The following is a 21,279-nucleotide window of genomic DNA, read 5'->3' on the forward strand; positions in this document are numbered from 1 at the left end:
CACTCTCCTTGGCTGCCAGATTACATTGATGTTACACACACCATTCTCATTATATTAACAATGGCTGGACTTTTTCCGTACAGATCTGGTATACACAGCATCCTGAAGATTTTCACTTTCTTAAGAACATATATAGCAACATATATCAACTGAGAAAATTGTGGTGGGGATATTTCAACTCAGAAAACCATATGAGAGCGTTGATGCAGCATTAGCAGAAAGCTGGGCTGTATATATACTTTTGTTACTGTCCTGAGCGGTTTTTGATGTGCTGCAAGTCCCCATTACCATGCTTCTGTACAACACCATGTGAGCTGCCCACTCTGAGGAAGACCTCTTATTATCACAGGGATGGTATGAGTAAATATGACTGTATTTAAAATGTCATATTTTCAATACAACTTTAAATAGAAAAAGTGAACATAAACAGCTTTAACTCCTGTTAATGCAGCAAGATGTTTTTATTTGACATGTACTAATAATAAACACATTTTCAAATAATCAGAAAAATATCCTTTGACCTCTATTGTTATTAAATAAATTATAATCATTAATGTCATAAATTCTATAAACAATTACTAAAATAGTAAACCAACCCATGTTTAAAAATAGTTTAAAATTTTCTTTGGAAACAAAAACTCAGAATACAAATATATTTTCTAAGATCTTGATATCTCAAAAAAGCGTTCTCAGAAACAGATGATTAGATTTTAACAATAGGATTCTTACCACCCCTTTCTATAAATAAACATCTAGCTAAATATAACAACATAACTAGCTAATTCCACCAGAATCTGATTCTTCAGGAAGTATAAATTTGACATAAGTTTAAAAAAAGTTATTGCAAAATTATTAAGTCTGGGCAAAAATATTATCAACACAAATTTGTTTCTTCTAGGTCTTTAGAAATTGAATCCCAGTGTTGAACCCTAACCATTTTCTCATTTCTCCCTCTCCTTATTTCATTGTTCCCCCAGATTCTGCTGTTTGGTGATAACAAAAGCTTCTAAATTGCTTATCTGAAGATGAAACTGCCAGAAGCAGTTTTGTTAATATATCTTTTAAAAATGGTTTAGAAAAAATGTGTTTATTCATTTTATTTTTGGCTAATATATTTTCAAATAAACTATAAGTATTAATATGAGAGCTAAAATTTTGAAACAAAATACAATTCCCCTTGTTGAGAGTCATAGTGTTAGTGTTCACATTACTTTCTATTAAAAAAAGACAAAAAAATCAGTAAACATAAAACAGCATTTACTAACTTCTTCTTAATGACCCTTACTGGCAGGAAAGGCAAAATATCCTTTCATTGTCTGAACAGGGAAATATCAATAATATTAGCAATTTGAGAAGATTTTTATCATCTTCAAAGATACTTTTTTTCAGTTTTATGACAATCAAACAAGCTTATACATTTTTCATCAGATGATAAAATGTTAGGTAGCCTAACTGATTTACTCATTTCCTAAAACAAATGATTTATCAGAAATTATCATTTTTGCATCTTCACAATATCCTTATAAATGTAATTTGGATAATGAAACAGAAAACCCATTAGTATATATTTAGTTGGCAGCTCTGAGTGCTGTATATTTTTAATATCTATTTGATTGAATTAGTGTTGCTATGCCCTAGTCCATTGGAATTGCATTTAAAGTGACAATGGATACTGTGCTCTCATACAAAGTCACTTTTCACTGTAAAACCATAATGATTATAATCAAAATCAATTTCAAGGGCTCCAAGGCCTTTAGGATTACCACACTGGCCAAAGTAATGGAAAATTAAAATGATTTAAAATCCATTTTAGCCCTATGTATCTTAAATATTACACTTTATCACATTATGTAAATTACATATATTTGCAACATAGTGTAGTTTCACAGCCCCTTATGTCCTTATGCAAGTGATAAGGGTAACATACAATCCACTTTGTAATGAGTGCATAAAATGATAATTTTGTAGGCAAACATTCCCAGCTCTCTGGCAGATGGCATAAAAGGCTGTTCAAGAAACCTTTCAAAGCAAGTTGAAATAGTCTGATAGTGAATAAATAGCAGATGCCATCATTTTAAGTTTTAGAACACATGAAATACTCCAATTTTTCTGAAAGCAAACTTTAGCCAAATTGGACCAATACATTTATTTTTAACTTAATCTTTCATTACTTCAGATGGATCAGAACTATAAAACACTGCCACAATTACTGGAGAGGGTTTCCTTAATTATCTACAAACTACGTTTATCTACTTTGATTGTAATCATATAAGAATATGCAATAATTGTTTTAAGTACATTTTCATATGTTAAGTAGAATATATAGTGCACTAAAAATATACCTGCAATTCTACCTCCAATTTCATCCTTCCTTGTTTTTTGAAAATAAAACTGTATAGTTTTAGGTAACAGGTTGATATATTTATTTTCAGTGTTTTTTCAATTAGTAGATAGAACATTGATTTCATGAATTACAGAGAGAATTTATCTTCACACTTTCATTCGGGGATGGACTAATTGTTCCCATTGGATACTGTGAATTTTGGCCTTTACCTCAGTTTTGCATTTGTTTTTAGTTGGTCAGTCACGTGTTTTGTGACTTCTTATGTCTTTTAATCTTCTAACATAGAGGTTACAATCAGTTTCTTCATTTGTTTATTTATTTCAAACCTCTGAACTTGTTCGCATAGTGCCATGCCAGTTTAAAAACATAAAAACATTTGCCTTATGTTTGGGTACAATTATTTTAACAGAATTACATAGTCATGTAATATCTGTTGAAAAAGCAAAGCAATAATGCTTTTAAAAATATTTGGAAGCCATTTTTTAACTAAAATATAATTTGGATTAAGTATAATTTGCAATGATACACTTGCAAGAATCCTCTGTTTCGTTGAGATATTTATACATAATTCTAAATTTCATGCATTGCATGAGTTTAAGTTTTTTAGTACACTGTACAGTTATGATAGACTTTAAAAAGATTCTTTAAGTATTATAAACAGGGCTCAAGCTGAAAGAATCCTTCCTTTTGTAAGTGTCTCTAAAAATACAGGTGCTTCTTTAGTAATTAATAACCCAAAGCTCTCTTTTCTACACAAATAATAAAAATTTCCTTTGATTCTTTTGTGCTAATAATTGTCTTTTGTATTTTCACCCTAAGATTTAAAGATCAGTGAATGATATTATTGCATAATTGTGGATATTTAAAATTGGTTAGATGAAAAGCACATTATATGTAAATATTATATTAGCAAGTTACATGATGAAATTTACATTAAAAGTACTTCAGTACACAGTATGAAATAGATATGTATATTTTAAAAATCTACATCCCAGGCTCAGTTAGTTTGATGTGAATTATTTTAATTATAACTGTACTCTGCTAGCGGTTAGTTATCTTCTGATATGTCAGGGATATATAGACCTAAGGTATTTCTTTAAGTGCTTCAAGTATAATTATGAAAACCTATACCTAGGCATTTGTTAAATAACAAAGGTGAAGCTAGAAGTAAATCTTTTGTGGATGTTTGACTGGTCTGGCTGAGAGCCACCACTGACAGCCAGAGTCATGAGTCACTTCTACCACACACACTGTGTGTGGAAATACAGGTGCCCAAACAGGTACTTTATATCTGTATACCCTCCTTTCATTTTGCTATGAAATTCTGAATTATTTTCACCAGTGGAATATGAGAGAAACTAACATGTACTTTTTCTGTGAAAAAGAAAAAGTTCAAAAAGTACTTTTTTGACACAAAGGCAATGTATTAACAGAAAACAATAATTTGAGGACTCCTGTTCACAGATGGTGGCCATGGTGACCTCCCTTCCTGCAGGTGCTGTTGGAGGGGATAGGGGTGAAGTCCTCAATCTGTCCAATCTTCATTCCCAAGCAGGCAAGTGCTCTGAGAGCTGCCTGGGCCCCTGGTCCAGGGTCTTGGTACTATTTCTTCCTGTGGCCCAGATTTTGATGTGGAGAACAGTGATACCCAGCTCCTTGCACCTCTGGGCCATATCCTGGGCAGCCAACATAGCAGTGTATGGGAAGAACTCATCTCTGTCAACCTTTATTTTCATCCTACCAGTCACATGGCAGATGGTTTCCTTGCCAGAAAGATCACTGACATGGATGAAAGTGTCACTGAAGGATGCAAAGATGAGGCAGACACCAAACACATTTTCTTCTTCAGCCACCTGAGGTCTGAGGTTGATGACCTGCTCTTCCTTCTTTTCCTTCCCCTTGCAAGGTGCCATTCCAGTCCAGACTCTGCCACCAGCGAGAGAGAAAAACTACTTTTAATTTTCTGACTTTTTCTTTCTTTAAAAAAAATCTTGGATGTAAAAATTAGTTGTTCATTCTCTAAGTCTTTTTCTTTTTGATTTGTAGGCACAGATGATAAGATGGTCCTTACAGGATGATGAAGCCACGATATCTGACAAGCATGGGGGCACCTGCTAACTGGAGAGATTGTCCAGGTCCGTGAACAAGGCATGTGAATCATTCCAGCCCAGCAGACAAATACCTTCAGAATATTATGTCAGAGGTAACTTTCCACTGCACCTATGTGCTCCCACTTCACATGGGTCTTCTAAGTAATCTGAGGTTTCTCCCACTAACCTTCTGTAATCTGCAGAGATCAAAATATTTTCTTGCATCTTGAAACAATGTGTTTTACTGGGGATTTCTTTAGGCGCCTAATGGCACAGAATTAAACTTTACTAAGAAAAGTTTATTTTTAAAATATTCTGTGCACATGTTTAAACATACAAAATAGTTTGGTTGAAAGATTGAATGTCATTTAAATATTTGACTAGGCAACAATTTATTAAATACTGGATGTATAGCTTCCATGTGTTTCTTAACAGATTAAGTTATTATTATATGTTCTGTTAAAAAACACAAAATTCAACTGAATAAATTTACAGATTGAATTGGCTTTATTCAATGATCGATGAGTCAGGCAGCACCCCACCTTGCAGAGAGACCTGTACAAAATAAAAATATTCTATAGGCAGAAGAGGGTGGCAAAATGACATTCTAGCAAAGAATGGCTTACTTCAGGCAAGGTCAACTTCTTTGGGGGATAGGGGAGGTCTGTGGGGCAGATGACTACACTAGATCAAACCAGGTAATTTCAGATTGGCTAGTTAAAGGTTACATTCCTGGGAGAGGCTGAAATTGCATTTAGGTTAAGTATCAAGTCTTGGTTTGCTGATAGGGTCCTCTCTCTCACCCGCTGTCTCTCCCTCTTTCTCTCTTTCTCTCTCTCCTCCCCTTTTGATTGGACTCTCAGATTAACTGAAAGATGTGATCAAAATTTAAGGCATTAGATGCCTCTTCCAGGTACCTCTCTGTAGTTCTTGTAGCTTTTATTAGTTTTTTTGTGTGGTATTCACAGGTCATGAACTTGGGCTCACATTTTTTAGTCAGATATTTTCTTTTCATTCCTTCTTTGGTATTCCAGTCATAGGAAGATCATTGTTTTTGGTGGTTGGCAGCTGCAAACATGCATTTAAGGTGTTTGAGAAAACATAATACACCAGGGAGATTACTATGATTAATATAAGTAGGATATTCCCCAATGTTTGGGGTGAACTTCAAAACATGGTCTCCAAGACCCAAACCAATTAAGTCAAACAAGACCACAATGAAGTAATCACTTTCTTAATCCAGTGACTTGTTTGTGATCTATGTAGCTGAGTCTCACCCTGCCCAGAAGTGTTGATCCAACTACAAGTTGTGCAGGCCACATGCAGACACCTCATTGCTTGGCTGTAAGATAATCGAAGGTTTTTCTATTATCAAAAACAATGGGTCAGAGAGTCTAAGAATTTTTGTGGTAGCTATTGTCTTGGCAGTAGATTCTGCAATATATTCGGGAGTTAAGGAGAGGTTCCTGATCATAGCATCATTTACATTTATTCCTCACCAGGGAAGCAGGCTCTGGCAAAGGAATCAAATCCTGAATCATGAATGCTCCCTAGTAGGACATTCTTAACTCAACAATGTAAAGTCAAGGGAATTAACTGCTGAGGTGTTTCAGTCCATTTGTGAACCACTAGGGGGAAAGTTAGATTCTTAAGAGGCATTGACTGGTTACATACCAGCTATATGGATATTCATAGGCCCAAGGAGAATAATAAGTACCTCAGACAAAGTTGAACCCTGTCAGGGCACAAACCTTTCTCATCACATCAAGGTGGTACTATTAATTGACTTATGTGCAGGGATTGTTGCATTTACCTGTTCAAGCCAGGGTCAGTTAGGTTTTTACTCCATTTGGAATGTAAATCTAGCCTGAAACAAAGAGCTATTCTAAATATTAAAACCTTGCAAAGATGGGTACTGTTGTTGGGATATTTTTGTAATTGGGAAAAGATCTGATTTAGATAGTCACTAGAACACGGAGGTGCAAATGTACTGAGATTTATTAGGTACTTACATCTAACTGGGCAAGTTTAGTTATAATTTGAGAAAAGTAAAAATAAGGCACTGGATGACCTGGCCATAAATGTTAAACTTGGTGAGAGACTTCTAGTGGAAGCTGATCATAGTTTACTGTGGCACTAGGGATAGCAGAGAAATCAGTCACAGGGAGGGGCAGGAGATCTCCAACATCACGGATTGATCAGAATTGTTGATGACAAATCCAGCAGTCCAAAACGCTGGCCTGAAGGTATGGATGATGGCGCTTTCTACACCAATGCCAAGGTGAAGGAAAGAAAGAGAAGACGAAAGGAATTCATGTTTTCTTAAAGTATGAAGCCTTGATCCAGTGTTTGGGGTGGAAGTAGTCTGCTTTGATGTCAGCTACTTCTCTTTCTCATCAGTTTGATCTGGAGGTCTCCAGCATCTGTATCGGACCAGATGTCAGGTAGAGCCTTATTTAGCCCAATGACTTCTAGTTTTGCGGCAATATCAGTGGTCAGGTGTCTCATAATGAGGATTGAAGGTTGTCTTCATTTGACTACATCTAATATAATCAGTCACCAGGCTCCACACTATGAACAACAATTTCCTTTGAATTGGGATCTGGGAAGGCTTCTCTAATTTGTTGCTGATATGATTTAGTGTTAGACATTAAAGACTCACAGTAGCTGATCCTATCATGAGATAACAAAAGAGCAGCAGAGGGTCATGTACTAATAGACATTGAGCTACCAGTGACTATTTCATGGGGAGTGAGTTTATGTTTCCAAAAGCGGGTACTACAAACAGTCAGCAAGACCAGGGGTAGTACCTAGGCCAAAGGAGTCTGGTAGCTTCAGCAAGTTTAGAGAGTTTGTGTCTGAGGAGACCATTAACTCTTTCAACCATGCCTGATAATTAGGGGCAATAGGGACAGTGATAATTCCAAGAAGTTTGCACTGTTTTTGTTGAGGCTTGAATGACTTGCCTGGTGAAGTGGATGCCTCAATCTCTCTGCTTGCTATACCCCAAGTAGGAAACTTGTTTTCCAACAGTTTGTCCCTGTGAGAGCATCAGCTTTATGGCAGAGAAAGGCTTCACCCAACCTGGAAAACATACATACAGTAATGAGGACAGTTAGATAGCCCATATGTGTGGCAGTTGAATGAAGTCCAGCTGCAGGTGTCCAATGTGCCCAGAGGAAGGAGGTTCAGGGCCTCTGGGAACAAAAATAGGTTTTCAAGGATTATGGGCCTTAAAGACTCAACATTGGTAGTAAATGGTTTTTGCAATTTTATGGAAGTCTCATCACCAATGTTTATTTATTCTGAGTCATTTTAACTAAACCATGGTGGGTAAAGAAATATAAAAAAATGGGGTTTTCTACGGTTCCTTGAAGAATCCAGTGGTTGTTGTGGGTTTCCCACAGCCCCGGTTATTTATTTAATTTGCAACCATTGTTTGCCCATCATGACTTCTCTGATTGAGGAAAAGACTATTTCCATGTTCCAAGGACATTAAGGTTGCAAAAGTCTGGCACCACGGAATCATTTTTGTAGAAGCAAAATGGACTTTATCCACATGTGCCACAACCTTTGTACATTCCAATCCTGTTGCTTTTGCACAGAAGTCAGCTAGGGCACTTCCCTGATATACTCATGTTCAGTGCTTTTTGTGGGAGTCTCAATTTTTATGATAGCAGTAAGGTAAGAGAAAGCAGTAAGGTAAGAGAAAGCAGTAAGAAGGTCATTTACTTGTTCGTTTTTTATTAGGGTCCCTGTGGACCTAAAAAAATCTTTTCTTTCCACAACATTCCCAAATCATAGGTAACCTTAGAGGCGTATTGGCTATCAGGATAAATATTAACATTTTTTCCTTTTTATAACTAGCATGGTCTGTTGAAGTCATGGATCTCTGCTCTTGCGATGAATGACCTTGTGAGAGGTTTTCTCTTCCAAGTAGATTGCATTGGTTATAACAGCATAATCAGCATCATAATTCCATTTTTTTCATTTTTACAGTAGGGCCTAGAAGCAAAACAAAATCAGGATTAGTTAAAGGAGTATCTTGTAAATCAGGACATGGTACCCTCCAAATGGACATTATTTATTACCTTGAAGTCATGGGACTGGCCTTCCTCACACAGGGGTAGTAACATAACAGGATTAAAAGCAGAAGGATCTCACAGAGGTTAGTTTGTTTACAGAGAAATGTTGAGTCAAATCAGAATTAAAAAGACTTTGGACAGCATGTGGAGTTTGTAAATAAATGTCATTTCCTAGGGTTAACTCTGCTGAGACTTCTACTAACTGCAGCTGCAGCTATAGCCTTAAGGCTGTAAGAATAGGCAGCAGCAACTGAGTCAAGCTGTCTGCTATAAAAGGTAATAGACCTATGTTTTTGCATAAGCACTCCCAGGCTTGGTTATCTCCTTCATGTACAAATAAGGTGAAAGTTTATGAATAGTTAGGTAGCCCTAAGGCAGGTGGTTCTTGCAGTTCTCATTTTAGTTTTATAAAAGCCCCTTATGTTTATTTTCCTGAGGAAGCAGTGCCAGGACTAAATTTTAGTAAACTTATGAAGCGTGGAAGCCAACAGAAAACAAAAACAAAAAAGGAACCCATAGTCTAGGAAAGCCAGCCAGATCTAGGGGTCCATGAAGCTCTCACTTAGTTGTGGGTCTAAGGAATTTTTGGATTAGCTTAATTCTTTTTGGAGGTAGCTGAATTCTTTGATTCTTAAATTTTGATTCATATGAATTATGACCTAGGTAATGAACAGTGTCTAGAGATAATTATAATTGTTTTTAGAGACTTTATATATATTTTAAGCTAACCGTTGCAGCAAATAAATGGAATCCCTTATAGATACTTCTTTGGTAACTGAGCACAGCAAGAGATTGTCTACATATTGTAATATGGTCAATTTCCCAGGGGATTGGAGGGTGCTTAAAACTTGGTGATGTGCTTGGGAGACATAAGAAGGGCTGTCATATATCTGAGGTATGACTGTCAGATTTAGTGTTGATTGTTCCAAGTAAAGGCAAATAGGTATTGTTCATTGGGATCTATAAGGATGTTGAAAAAGGCTGAACTAAAATCAGTGGAGAACCATCTTGAGTTTGGTAGAACTTATGATAAAAGGAAGTTTGGATTTGGGACAACTGGAAAACAAGGTATAACTACCTTGTTAAGGTCTCACATCCTGAACACATGGCCATCCTTACTTATTAGGTTTCCGAACTGGAAATACGGCATAGTATGGGGTCTGGTACAGAGATTGAACAGCCCTTGAATGAATAGATCTTCTGCTATGATGGTGAGACCCTGTATGGTCTCAGGTTTTAGTGGATATTAAGGCAATTTAGGAAGAGATTTAGTTATGTCTAAATTTTTATAGGTTCAGCACTTTTTATTCTCTGAGTGTCACTATAGAAATAGCCCACAGATTTCTGGGAAGTTCAATTAAATTTGGGGACATTTGTTGGAATTTTTCCTATTCTATATCAAGAACAGATTTTAAGAAACATAGAAGGTCTGGTTGAGGTTGGTCAGGAAATTCAAAGGTGTGATCTCCATGGAGACAAAATGTGTTAGTGCTTTAACTTAGACTGGAGATCCCTACCTAATAGATTGACCGGGGATATATCACATAGCATGAAAGAATATCTTCACTGAAAGGTCCTCGAGCCATTTGTACTTCCTTGGATAGAAATGCTCTTTGAACTTTACTAGATATCTCCAGAATGAAAGTTTTTTGTTTTTGTCTTTTGTCCCACTCTGAGGAATTTGTTGTCTTATAAGAGTAGAGTTTAGTTTAGCAGAGAGTCCCTTGGAGCCCTGTCAACTCTAAAGAGCTAAAATAGAGGCCCTCCTTTGGAGCAGATATGGTAGCATTCAAGTTGATGTTGAAGAATTCTCATAAGGCCTTTGAGACAAATCTCTTTTGCAGCGTCTCAGTTGACTACAGCTGAGACATAAAGCACTGTACCAGAGTTTTGATAATAGACCACTAGGTGCAATATGGGTGGGGAAGGTATTATTTTAATGTCAATGTTGGAGTTTTTCATTCACAATTGGAAATTTTGGAAAACCAATCATATCTGGAGCTTGAGGTAATGACAGCAGAGCTCAGAATCAAGAGAAACTTAATCATGATCCCTGGAAAAGATAAAGAAAATAGCTATGTCAATGCCAAAAACATCCAAACCTGTAAGAATTTCTATGAGTTTATTTGAGCCAAACTGATGACAACCGCCAGAATCAAAACCTCAATGAATTGAGAAAGTGATTCAGAAAATGGCAATTTTTCACCTTATCTTATACATTACAATCACAAAAGAAGAATTAAGGTGACTTCTGGTCAGATGGAGGCACAGGTAAACAAGGTAAACGTGGCTCACCCCTTGCGTAGCCACGTCACAATTACAACTAAACTACGGAACAACCATCACTCAGAACTATTAGAAACTGAGTTGAATAGGAGACTGAGAACTATGGAATTAAAGAAACCACATCCATCTGGACTGGTAGGAGGTGTGAAGACACAAAATGGGCTGGTCCTACATCCATGTGTGGTAAATAAAAATTTGGGAGGGAAATCTCCAGAAGGAGGAGTTCCAACCCAACACCAGGTCCCCTAGCCCAGGGATCCAGTATCAGGAAGAAAAGTCCCTATAACTTCTACCTGCAAAAATCAGAAGGGATTGAGTCAGTGGAAGAAACTCTGGGAGTCCCAAGTAGTTTCTCTTAAAGAACTCATACATGGACTTACCCAGACTTACTCTCTCAGATCTGCAGCAATGGGGTAGCAGCTTGAAAGGCACCGGTGGAATCCAGGGAGAAACTGAAGTGTCTGGCTTCAAGTCAAGAGCTGGGGAACAGCTTTCTCACAGACAGAAAGGTGGGCAGAAACCATTGTCCCTTTTCTAAACCCTCCTTCCACAGAGCCACAGAGCCAGCAGGTAGATGCCATATCTGATACTCCATCAACCTGGCTAACACTGTTCGTCCCACCTGGAGAGCCCCTAAGACTCTGTTCCACCCAACTTATGGGCCCACCCAAGCTGTTAACAATGGCTTTTCCATATGAATGGTTGGTCATGACTCATGCTTCACAACTTCCTAAGTCCTCTCACACAAGCAACAGCTAGCCTCAGTGAGCCCCAGCCACTGAACCACTTGTGAAGAACCACTTGCCAAAAGAGGATAGACAGGCTCAATTAAGGTAAAGATTAATATTTGTCAGGGAAGGTTCTAGCCTAGGACATGACTGCCTGCCATGACCTTCTTTTAGTTAGAAAGTTTTATTTGTTTATTTTTTTCATCATTTCGATTATATTTTCCCATTACTTCCCTGTACCCTCTTGCATTTCTACTCACTCCCTTCCACCAGCAGTCATGATACTTTTGTTCATGTCCATCAGTTCTTTATTTTTTTCTTTTTCTATTTTTCTCAATCCCTTCATCCCCACCACAGCCTCCCCAACAGCTGTCAACCTGCTCTCTCTCTATGAGTCTGTCTCTATTCAGTCCATCCTACTTGGTCACGTTAGGTCTCTGAATTTGCAAGGCTATCATACAGGCCTCCCTTGAGTTTGTCAGATTTATTGTGTGGCTTCTTTTCATCCACAACTCTAAAGGGTTCATGGGTACCATGCCTGTGTTTCTCATCCCCAAAGTCATTATCAATCTTCTATACTGCCACCAAATCTGTTTAAAAAAAAAACAAATTTTAAGCGAGTAAATTTAAAGATATTGTTAGTTTTAATCCACAAGTAATGGATCAAGCAGTGTCCATCCTTTCTATCAGATAGAAAGGAACTCTTAAAGATCTGTACAAAATGGAAGGGTTTTTTATTAGGCAGAAGGGAATGGGAAAAGGACATTTCTATCAAAGAGTGGATTATTTCTGTCAAGGTCACCTTCCTTTGGAAATGGAAGAGGTGTCTTAGGTGGATTACCCTCACTTGTGCTGACCAGGTAACTTCAGATTGATTAAAAGTTACATTCCTGGGGAAGGCTGAAACTGCAATTAATTTAGTCATTAAGCCTTGGTTTTGCCGATGGGGGTGAGGTAGGGTGAGAGGAGGGGGGCATTGTCTAGCACAGGTGACTCCATTTTGTACCTGTTGTTTCTCTTTTTAACATCTCCCCTGACAAAAGTCAATCTTACTTTAATGGAACTTATTTTCTCTTTGCATCTATGATATCAAATTTCCTTTTTCTAGACCCTGCAAAGCACAGGCACAACACCACAGGGAGACTACAAATATCCTCACTGTGTTTGTTATGGTGTTAATTTATGACTATTAACTTTCCTGTATCCACCTATGTAAAAGAAATATGTGTCTATCATTTTACTTTTCATCCAATCCCAGAGGTTTCCCCAGCTTTGCTTCTCCTGACCTCCCTAATCTGTCGCCAATAGATTTCATGTAACCTACTTAAGTCTTCTCTTTTGATTGTAATGCATAAAATAAGGTACAAATGGTCATTTTCCCAATTCATTGAGGTTTTGCTTCCTGGCAATTGTCATTAGTTTAGCTCAAATAAACTTATATAAAAATTCTTACAGGTTTCAATATTTCTTACATTGATATTTTATAAAACATACAAATGGAAATGGATATGGAAAGAGTTATTTTTATTAACATACTAACTCTTTTTATTATGATATTTTTATTCTGAGATGAAAAGTTAAGTAAATGGAATAGTTTAATACACTAAACTGTAATTCTCCCAATACTTTCATTAATCTTTGATAAAATTATATTAATAGACTATAAAAAATAGGCTGTTAGCATTTATCTGAGCAAAAGCATTGGAATTTGAGAGAGGGTCACAGATTCAGGTAGCAGCTCAAAGTATACTCTGAAGAAAAAGAAAGGTAGGGTTTATAAAGGCAAAACCACAAAATGTAATTTTGTATGCAAATGAAGAACTGCCTAGGATGAGAAGGACTGATTAGTTCCAATATGCAAACAAGAGGGGGTAAAAACTACAAGGAGAAAGTAAAAGCCAATGAGTCCCTGTAGCAGTTGTTCCAGAATGTTTATGGTTCAGCCTTGAACTGAGGCTCATGATGAACAAAGTCTGCATGAGCCCCATTTCCTCCTCAAAGGCCTTTTGACTGTCACTCTGAGTGACTTTCTTAGCAATATTAATTCCATTTTACTTTTTTCCATTATCAGCCTTAAAAGCAATTATTCATCCAGACTGACAGAGATTTCAGTTAATTATTCTTTAGATCTCTTTATAATAAATAGCTTTCCTTTCAGAAATTCCCTGATTACAAAAATCAGACAAACAAACCTCTCTCAGACAACAAAAGATAGAAAAAAGCAGAAGTAGCTCATTTGCAAGTGATCAATCTGGTGTTTATATTAGATTGTTCTTTAACCTCTCACATTAGAGAACTAAATACCTTTAAACAATGGAGAAAGATAAAAGACTTTGCTGCAGTTTAAGATTAAGAGCTTCTGTGTCTTCAAGTCTTTTAAAAAAGGGTTAAATGTCTCCACAGAGATCATTTGTTTTGAATCAACAACCCTGAAATAGTGAAGGAGGAAGAGATGAGGGATAAAGTAAAATGACAGATGAGTGAGATGGAGCACTCGTTTCCCAAATTGAATAAATATTTCATTATTTTTTAAATAATATTCTTTGAAAAGTGGATACCGTTATACAAAAGGGATTTTTTCCCCTATAATCTTTATTTCAAAATGCCATAATGGAAAGTGTTAGCAATTGTAAATAGTAAATTGTAACATGATAAATAAATGAAAAAACTTTTTTGACTTTGATAAGGAAAATTATTGTATCTATTCCACGGAAATTGCCTGGTAAATAGCAACCTTTCATTATCACTAAACAATATCAACCAGGAGACTAGAGAAATAATGATTCTGGTTAACATTTTTTTAATTAGATAATTTTTTGTTTTGTAAATTATATTTTATTGATTACAGTGTCTCAGCTTTTCCCCCTTTGCCCCCCTCCACCCAGCCCCCACCCATTCCTTCAGGCAATCCCCACACCATTGTTCACGTCCATGGGTCATACTTATAAGTTTTTCAGCTACTCCATATCCTATACTGTTTTTTACATCCCCATGGCTATTCTGTAACTACCTATTTGTACTTCTTAATCCCCTCACCTCCTCACGCATCCCCCCCACACTCCCCTCCCACCTGGCAACCATCAGAAGGCTCTGTGTATCCATGATTTCTGTCTCTATTCTTCTTGTTTGCTTAGTTTGTGTCTATATTTAATTGTTGATAGATATGCATTTTTGCCATTTTATTGTTCATAGTTTTGATTTTCTTTTTCTTAAATAAGTCCCTTTAACATTTCATATAATAATGGCTTGGGGATGATAAACTCGTTTAGTTTTTTGTTTTTTGTTTTTTTTTTTCTTGCCTGGGAAGCTCTTTGTCCACCCTTCAATTCTAAATGATAGTTTTGCTACATAGAACAATCTTGGCTGTAGGTCCCTGCTTTTCATGACTTTGAATATTTCTTGCCAGTCCCTTCTGGCCTGCAAAGTTTCTTTTGAGAAATCAGCTTATAGTCTTACGGGAAACCCCCTGTAGGTAACTAACTTCTTTTCTATGCTGTTTTTAGAATTCTCTCTTTATCTTTAACTATTGACATTTTAATTATGATATGTCTTGGAGTGAAACTCTTTGCATCCCTCTTCTTTGGGACTATCTGTGCTTCCTGGACTTGCACGTCTATTTCCTTCACTAAATTAGGAAAGTATTCTTTCATTAATTTTTCTAATAGATTTCCAATTTCTTACTCTTCCTCTCCCTCTGTCACCTCTATGACATGAATGTTAAACCTCTTGATGTTGTCACAGAGGTTGATTCAATTATCCTCATCTTTGTGGGGGGGTCTTTTTTCTTCTTGTTATCATTGGTTGTTTTTTGCTTCTTTATGTTCCAAGTCGCTGATTTGATTCTCAGATTCATCCACTCTACTGTTGTTCTTCTGTAAACTGGTCTTTATTTCAGTTAGTGTGACCTGTGCTTTTAACTTCATCTTTTTATACTGTTGAGGTCCTCACTAAGTATTACAACCAGTGTTTTGAACTCTGCTTCTGATAGATTGCTTATCTCCATTTTATTTAGCTCTTTTCCTGGAGATTTGATCTATTCTTTAATTTGGGCCATGTTTGTCTCCTCATTTTTGTAGCCTCCCTGTGTTTGTTTCTATGTATTAGGTAGAGCTGTGTTAACTCCATGTCTTGATAGTGTGGGCTAATATAGTAAGTGACTGTAGAGTCCAGTGGCACAGCCTCTCTTATCCTCCAAGCTAGGTACTGGAGGTGTGCTCTTCATGTGGGATGAATACACATTCCTCTTATAGTTGAGCCTTGGTTGCTGTTGACAGATCAATGGGAGGGATTTACCCAGCCAATCAGCTGCAAGGATTGACTGTAACCACTGACCACCAACTACTGCTCTCTGTGAAGGATCAGCTGTGCAGGGGCAGGGAGGTGGTACTCTGATGTGGTCTGTAGCTGTCCACTGAGTGTGCTGGCCCTGGAGTTCCCAGGTGGTTCAGGCCAAGGTCAGCCCCTACCCGTGTTTTTCCCTGGGCCACCCTGCCTGAGCTATAAAGCAACCTGAGATGGCTGCTACTTGTGCTGGGCTTGGAGATTTCCAGGTGAATCCAAGCTATGAATCTAAGCTGACTGCCTGATGCCAGCTGTCACTTGTTTGAGAGGTTTTAAGAAGTTGTGAAGCATAAACCAAGACCAGCCATTCATATGGAAAAGCAGCTTGGATGGGGCCATATGTTGGATGTTTTGGAGTCTCTAGGGATCTCCAAGGTGGGTCAAACAGTGTTAGCATGATTGATGGAGTCCCAATGTGGCACTAGCTTGCAAGTTCAGTGGCTCTGTGGGGTGAGGGCTCAGAAAAGAGACAATGGCTTCTGCTCGCCTGTTGCCAGACACCCGTTTCTTTCAGTATGCCACTGGTGCCTTTCAAGCTGCTAATCCTGTGCTGGAACTCAGAGGGAATGAGTCTGAGTAGGTGAGTCAATACGTAGATTCTTTAAGAGGAACATCTTAGGGCTCCAGAAGTTCTCCCACTGAATCAATGCCTTCTGGTTTTTGCAGCCAGAAATTGTGGGGACTTACTTTCCTGGATCTGGAAACCTGGGCAGGGGAGTGTGGTGGGGGGCTGGGACTCCTGGCTCCTGAGATATACCTCTCAAATTTTCATCCACCACACATGGGTGAGGGACCAGACCATTCTGCCTCATCACCTCTCCTACCAGTCTGGATGGATGTGGTTTCTTTAATTCTGTAGTTGTCAGTCTTCCATTCAACTAGATTTCTGATGGTTCTGAGTGATGATTGTTCTATATTTAGTTGTAAATTGTGTGGTTTTACAAAGAGGCGAGCCATGTCTGCCTTTGCCACCATCTTGACAGAAGTCTCTCATGCTTAAATTATATAATCTTTTGCACTTAACTGCTGATATACTGGGTTCTGTATTTACTATTTTTGTTCTATTTTTATGTGCCTTTGTATTTCTTTGAAATAATCAAATCTTTTTACATTGTTCCATTTTCCTTCAAGTAAGTTTTAGTTTAATTTTAAAACCATTTTTAGTTAGTTAGACTACACCTTAAAACATGCAAGTTATCATTTTAACTACTTGGCTGATATCAATTGACTTTAAAACTCCATTTACTTCCCTCCCATCATCTGTTACTGTTACCATGAGTTTCAGCATCTATAAAACTGAAGCTCCTCAGGGCACTACAGTTAATATTTTGTATAGTTACTGTACATTTATATTTTCCTTTCCAATGTTCTTTATTCCCTCTTGCATGCTCATATTTCTATCTGAGACCATTTTCCCAAAGAACTCCCTTTAATTCTAATTTCAGTGCAGGTCTACTGGTGCCAAATTCTCTGAATTTCTGTTTGAACACATCTTTATTTCACTTTAATATTTGGTGCATGTTTTTTGGTAGCTTAGAATCCCAGGCTTGTCATTATCTTCTTCTAGCTTTAAAGATGTTGTTACATTGGCTTTTGTTTTCCATCATTTCTGTTTCAAAATTTTGGCAATTCAGGTGTCATTCTGTTCAAGTGACTGTTGAGGATATTGGTTTTTGTCAAGATTTTTAATACTCTGTTAACTGACCTTCGCCTGTGTAGTGTAGGCTGGCTAGGTTGGAAACCCTGTACAAGTGGTCCAGGGTGAGCATGCTGGTGGGAGATTGCCATCGCAAACAGGTTCCATTGCTAGTTTCTGGATTGGAGTGGCAAAGCCTATGTGTTCTTTGATGTCCATGTTCTTTGAAAAAACTGTAAGCCAGGTACTCACAATAGCACTCAGCTCTACCCAGCAGAGTTTGACACACTCATCTGGGGTGGGCCATCCAAGACCCTGATAGTCACGCTTTTTTCCTTGTGGTCTAGGAAATGTCACCTTTGGATCAGTGATCTCCAGGTTTGCTTGGTAGTGATGTACATTTTCTGCTTGCTTTGATTCTATCTTTCTCCCAGTAGTTTTTTATGATCTCCTCTGGGGCTCTTTACGCATTTGACGTGGAAGGTGATCCATGCTGTTGCTTTGTCATCTTCTCTTCTGCAGTCTCCATAGCAAGAGCTTTTGGTGCCTCTGTCCAAGGATCTTTCTTTGGTACCCATATCTCCTATAAGTCCAGATGCTGCCCTTTCATCTCCAGTGGCCCTCCAAAGCCTGCAGAGGCTATATCTGTTGAAATTCACCCACCAAAGCCAAGATCTCTTCTGATATTTCTTTTTATCTGACTTCACTGTATCTTCAGATCCACTGCTTTCTTTAACAACTGTACTTTCAAATCTAAAGACAAGTGAGTACTCCCCACCCCAAATTCTCAACAGATAGTTCAGGGTCCTCCTCTGTTCCTGTCTCAGGGAACTCTTCTTCAGAAGCATCTAGTAACTGTGAGTTCTCAAAATATTTCTGTTTGTCATGTCTGTTGTCTAGGGTTTTGCATGACAAGTACCACTACAAACAGAAGAGACAATGTTCTACAAAAAAGGATAAAACTGCATGCAGCAAATCAACTTCAGGTTAATTTCACTCTCTGAGCACGGGATAGTTGATTTCAAAGCCTGCCTAAAGGCCTCAGATGCCCCAGTGATACTCTTCAGAGCAAAGTAAGCATTTGCCAGGCTCAAAAAGGTGAGAGGCTTAGAGCTATTGATGGCCAAAGCTTGAAGAAGAAGCTTAACAGAATCAAGATGAAGACCATAGTGAATCAAAAGTTTGTCCAAGTTCACAAGAGAAATGTCCTGGTATTGAAGTGGAATGAAATTCAAAGCTCTCTGAAGACATGAATAGCAAAAGTATTTTTCTTTAATGCTCTCCAGTACAGTCTAGCCTCATTGAGTGTTGACCAGATGGGAGCATTTGGCTTATCAATAGCATGAAATAAGGAAGACCCAATTCCTGCCTCTCAGATGGTGTAGTTGTCAATACAGGAAAACAAAATTTTTCATGCATGCTCATCTGGCATGTTGGTCTTCAGATCCATGTAGACCTCTAATTTTTTGACTAAGTAAGACAAAGTCTGGCTTCTTCTAGAGTCAGTTATGGCATAGCCAGGGGTGTGAGCCTTTTCTCCTGAAGAATAATCATCACAGTTGAGTTCCTGGATCCTGAGTCCTTTGTTTTCCTGAGGCAGAAAATACATTGGCAATTCTCTACCCACAGGGATTCTGAGGAAACTTTCCACACAAACTACTCTTTTAGTCCAAAGCATATTCTGTTTGTCCCTATATGCATCAGAGTCCCTGCCCCAGATCTAGAGAATAGAATGGGCTACAGGAGAAAACCTGATCAAATCACTGATGTCACTCTGATTTGCTGGAACTTCCAAGTTCACAGACATCATACAGGAGGTTGATGAATCTTCACCAAACTGAATGTAATCCACATTTTCAAGGGTATCTCCATGAATGTAGTGCACAGGTCAGTCCCATTGGCAATGTAAACTATGCTGCTGGTTGACCAGACAGTGTATCTAATGATTTCCTAATTGTGCCTCTTTTGCCATCTCTATGTCATGGAGGATATTCCTTAAGATTTGCTTCTCTTGAATCAGCTTATGTTTCTCCAGGATTATCTGATGCCTCAGGTAATGGTCATTTTGATTTGATATTCTTTCAACTCATCCAGTGTTCACTGGAGGGATCTATGTTGAGCTTCCAGTTTTTGCTGACACAGGACAGCATGCTTCCTTTTTATAGCTTGCTCAAACCCAGGTTTGGCCTGCAAAGCATCATCATAACAGAGCAGTGAGTGGTTATATTCCCTAAGCATTGCATATATATTTCCCAAGGTGTAATAGCTGGTGAAGCAGTCACTGTCATTCAGAGTGTGTGTACCACAACAGCATCATCAGCAAAGATGTGCTCTGTGTGGAATATTTGCCATGTTGACCAGAGCAGTGTCTTTATTATGCTTGGAAGAGAAGCAAAGTGCTTACATGGCACATTCCACTGCCTGACATGGCTCATTCTTTATTCTCCAGTAAGATGAAGCCATGTTATGAGGAAGAGTTCTACAGGCCTTCATGAATAAGGTGATCTATGTCATCGATATTCCTTGCTACTTGTTTAAATAAATATGTGCAGACTGGATCTTGTTTAGGTAGAAGAGGTGCAGAAAGATGAACTCTTTCTTGTACACTTCATAAGTGCTGGAAAGCATGTATGCTATATGGAAATTCTGGAATTTTAGTGTAATCAGGTTGCTCAGGGTTTGGAGGGACAAGAGATTCCATATCTATTTAATCTTCAGGGCTGATATCTTTGCTTCCCAAAGTTATGTATGTGCCCTCATACAGATCCAGGTCCCCTAAGAGTACTTTGGCTTTGATGTAGTCTAGATACTCTTCATTATGTCACTTCTTCAGCCCTGTGTCTCTATCTGCATTCTCTTCTATGTGAATTATTTTTAGCAGCTAATTATTTCTCCAGTTCTTTGAGGTGGCTAAATGTTGTTTCTTATCTCATTAATATGACTAAGTCATGGGGATGCTTCAAGTTCATTGGTGAATCTACTGCTGGATCTTCCATCCTCCATGACAACCCAGTGTGTGGTAGTCAAGAGCCCTTGAGTGCCAGACTCAGCAAAGCAGGAAGGCTGAGGAGCCAGCCAGAACTGGAGCTTGGTGGCGGTTCTCATTAGCCCAGGTGCGGACATCTAATGCCGCCGCCATCTTACCCATGCTCCCATACTCATTATTCGTTTGATCCTCACTTACTGTTATCTCCTCGAGAGGGCATGGAATAAATCTTGGGTTAATATCAAGGCTTTTAAAACTTAATCTCTATGACAAGAGGTACAAACTAAATCTTTAGAAATCTGTATCTTTTATTATTAAGAAGATTCTTTTTACCTCATTCCTTATGGTTTAAACTGCTTTATTCTTTGTGTGTATGATATAATAGCACCAACCATAACATAAGTAATGTCATTGTATAACTTCTTCTCTTTAAAAACAAGAGTTTCTTAAATACAACATGTATATATTCCAAATCAGAAACCATTGATAATACTTGCTTTCTTTGTGGAAGAGTCACATCAATTAATCATCTTTATAAACAGTGTCATCATGAAATGACCTTGAAGTGTACTACAGGTCCATGATCTTGCAAGGTGATTTCTTATGTTCCACACCATATCTCTGAGTTAGCTAACTATGTGCTGATGAAGTTCAGCACTTATTGTTTCATAGATGGCATGAATATTGTACCTTTCACTCCATTAGTGACTGCCAGATTCATTTTGGATTAGATATACACTATCTAATTTGACATCTAAGAGCTAATCTCTTTACCCTTTAAAT

At 37.9% G+C, this 21,279-nt stretch overlaps 2 pseudogenes; both read right to left on the bottom strand.

Moving 5' to 3' along the window:
* Positions 1-3,786: 3,786 nt before the first annotated feature.
* Positions 3,787-4,257, bottom strand: LOC114508424 (annotated as a pseudogene).
* A 13,220-nt stretch (positions 4,258-17,477) lies between these two features.
* On the bottom strand, positions 17,478-20,649 carry LOC114508423 (annotated as a pseudogene).
* Between the last annotated feature and the right edge of the window lie 630 nt (positions 20,650-21,279).

The sequence above is a fragment of the Phyllostomus discolor genome, chromosome 11, assembly GCF_004126475.2.
Source record: "Phyllostomus discolor isolate MPI-MPIP mPhyDis1 chromosome 11, mPhyDis1.pri.v3, whole genome shotgun sequence".
Classification (NCBI taxonomy): Eukaryota; Metazoa; Chordata; class Mammalia; order Chiroptera; family Phyllostomidae; genus Phyllostomus; species Phyllostomus discolor.